The sequence below is a fragment of the Euphorbia lathyris genome, chromosome 4 (genome assembly GCF_963576675.1).
Source record: "Euphorbia lathyris chromosome 4, ddEupLath1.1, whole genome shotgun sequence".
Classification (NCBI taxonomy): Eukaryota; Viridiplantae; Streptophyta; class Magnoliopsida; order Malpighiales; family Euphorbiaceae; genus Euphorbia; species Euphorbia lathyris.
In genome coordinates this window covers 85,303,252-85,306,490 of record NC_088913.1, presented here as the reverse complement: position 1 = coordinate 85,306,490, position 3,239 = coordinate 85,303,252, and the positions used below count along the sequence as shown (strand labels likewise).

The 3,239-nt window shown below is 38.9% G+C and overlaps 1 pseudogene; it reads right to left on the bottom strand.

Moving 5' to 3' along the window:
- Positions 1–301: 301 nt before the first annotated feature.
- Positions 302–2,858, bottom strand: LOC136227276 (small ribosomal subunit protein eS4-like; annotated as a pseudogene).
- Between the last annotated feature and the right edge of the window lie 381 nt (positions 2,859–3,239).

The window sequence follows — 3,239 nt, the reverse complement described above, 5'->3', positions numbered from 1 at the left end:
GTCAAGCTTGATGGTATCATTTGCCTTGATGAGGGGGTCTGGGTAGCGAATAGTACGCCCATCATATGTGTTCAGGTAAGGGATACCTTTCTGGCCAAATTGGATAGAACGGACTTTGCACAGCTTAAACTTTGCCTCATCATCTTCCAGTGGTTCAAACCTCATTTGTTGTCTTTGTTCAAAATTGTGCCTATAAATAAAAACAAACATCTCAGAAATCCATGCACCTAAAAACAAACCCAACTATCTCTCATCAAGATGTGTTCAACGAAACTTCAAAAGACATTAAAATTCAACTACTTTAGGCAGCTGCCTGAAGTGCAGCTTGCTTTTTCCTCGCCTCCTCAATGATAGTCAACTTAATACCCTTACCCTTATGAAGAGAAACCCATAACTTAATACCCTTACCCTTATGAAGAGAAACCCATGGCTTAGTACCTTTACCAATGGTGAACACATTGGCCAAACGGGTAGCAAACTCATGGCCAGTAGCATCTTGGATGTGAACAGTCTCAAAACTTCCATTATGCTTTTCCTATTCTTAAGAACTCCAACTCTTCCTCTGTTCCTTCCTTCGGTGACCATGAAAACATTTCCAATATGAAACTTGATAAACTCAGTGATCTTGTTGGTCTCCAAGTCAAGCTTCATGGTATCATTTGCCTTGATGAGGGGATATGGGTAGCGAATAGTACGCCCATCATATGTGTTCAGGTAAGGGATACCTTTCTGGCCAAATTGGATAGAACAGACTTTGCACAGCTTAAACTTTGCCTCATCATCTTCCAGTGGTTCAAACCTCATTTGTTGTCTTATAAGGTTGTAAAGATAACAACTAATCGCATTTTCAAAATGCGCTTGAATGCGATCTAGACCTACAACAAAGTTATCCGACATCTGCAGTGATATTCATATACTCCGAGGAGAATTTGATCTGTTTTATGGACATTTCTACGTGTACTCTCCCCAAGCATTCTCCACCATCTTCTTCCGTGTTGATTGTGTTTAGCCAGCTATATCGATCGGACTAAAAGAGTAAAGACATTTTACGGAAGTTCGCGTGTATAAACCAATGTTGTCAGGACCGGACCAGACAATGAAGCAGATTTTTAAAATTCGATTGAATGCGATCACAGGGCAATCTGCCTACAAAATAGGAGTCAATCTCATTTTAAAAATGCGATTGAATGCTCGCATTCAATCGCATTCCGAAAATGCAATTGACTGTGATAGTACTGCATTCTGCCTTTAATTAAACAACTAATCGCATTTTCAAAATGCGCTTGAATGCGATCTAGACCTACAACAAAGTTTATCCCCTTTTGAAAAATACGACTGAGTGCGATGCCAAAATGCAATTGACTGCGATAGTAGTGCATTCTGCCTTCAATTAAACAACTAATCGCATTTTCAAAATGCGTTTGAATGCGATCTAGACCTACAGCAAAGTTTATCCCCTTTTGAAAAATACGACAGAGTGCGATACCTATACCATTTTTTAATGCAATTGATATTCATATACCGCCTGTGTCGGATCCGCGCTCTGCGTGAATGCGCATATACCGGCTATCGCGGATCTGAAATATACGGTGATATCTTGCATGGATCCGACATCTACGGTGATATTCATATACTCCAACGAGAATTTGGTCTGTTTTATGGACATTCATGCGTGTACTCTCCCTGAGCATTCTCCACCATCTTCTTCAGTGCTGATTGTATTTAGCCAGCTATATCGATCGGATTAAGAGAGTAAAGACATTTTGCGGAAGGTCGCATGTATAAACCAATGTTGTCAGGACCGTACCGGACAATGTACTGGATGTTTAAAGGGTCCGGGGGTCACATGGTTCAACCACATAGACCGGAATGGTCGAACCCAATGACGTAATAAATAATTTTATATATAATTTAAATAATTTTTATATATACTTTTTTTATATTGTTCAAAATTGTGTCCATAAATAAAAACAAACATCTCATAAATCCATGCACCTAAAAAGAAACCCAACTATCTCTCATCAAGATGTGTTCAACAAAACTTCAAAAGACATAAGGATTCTTCCACCCCCAAATTCTAGATGGATGAACACTAATAAATTATTTGTACGAATTGATTTTGTCTTTGGATAGTTTTGAATTAACTTTCAGTGGAACTTTTACTAAAGACTATTGGTAAAGATCTTACTGGTAAAGATCTTATTGGTGGCATGAAATAGGTTTCCTAACTTTGAAATCATGAGGAATTCACTAGATTTTCAAAATCCATGAGAACCGAATGAATATACTAATATGAATTTATTTCTCAGTAAAGAAATTTAGCCAAATTGTTAAATCGGATTTGTAGGCTCTTTTCATCGCAGTTTTAAAATGTGATTGAATGCGATCACAGGCCAAACTGCCTCCTATAACAGAGTCATCGCATTTTAAAAATGCGATTGAATGCGATCACAAGCCAAACTGCCTCCTATAATAGAGTCATTGCATTTTAAAAATGCGATCACAGGACAAACTGCCTCCTACAACAGCTTAAATGCGTTGGAAAATACGATTGATTATGATAATATGTACGAAATATACCACCACATTTGCAAAGCCACTACATCATTTTTTTAAATAAAAAGAAATCCACTTCAACAATACACTATATCATTCTTAAAAAACAAAAACAAACAAACTAGAACAACGTTTGAAACTCCATAAGTTTAACTAACTAAGACGGTTGAGGCAAATTATCAAACCAATAAAATCTAATTTCCCTCCCTCCCCGCACCCCTGCTCCAGCCCTTGCCCCTGCCCCTGCCCTCCTCTGGCTTCTTTGCCGCCTCCATTGCCTCTTTAGCCTTCTGTGCCTCCATTGCCTTCTGAGATAATTTTCTTGTCCTGTCTGATCTCCGCAGCTCTCCTTGAGGATTGATGGTCCGCAGCTCTTCTTACTGATTGATGGTCATGCCCTCAAAAGAGGAGACCACAGATCACAGCGAATCAACATCCCCTGCTGATGAGCTTGATAAGCTCGTAACATCCTCCACCGGGGGAGGCATTGAAAGAACTGGAGGAGGTTCACATGCGGGTAATACCTGAAAAAAGAAGAGAGTTAATACCTCATCAATAGTCAATTAATACCTCTCATCAGTAGTCAATTAATACCTCAAAATATTCATATTCCAACTTACCTCATCAGCAGTCAAATGCCAAACGGGTAATACCTGAAAAAAGAAGAGAGTTAATACCTCATC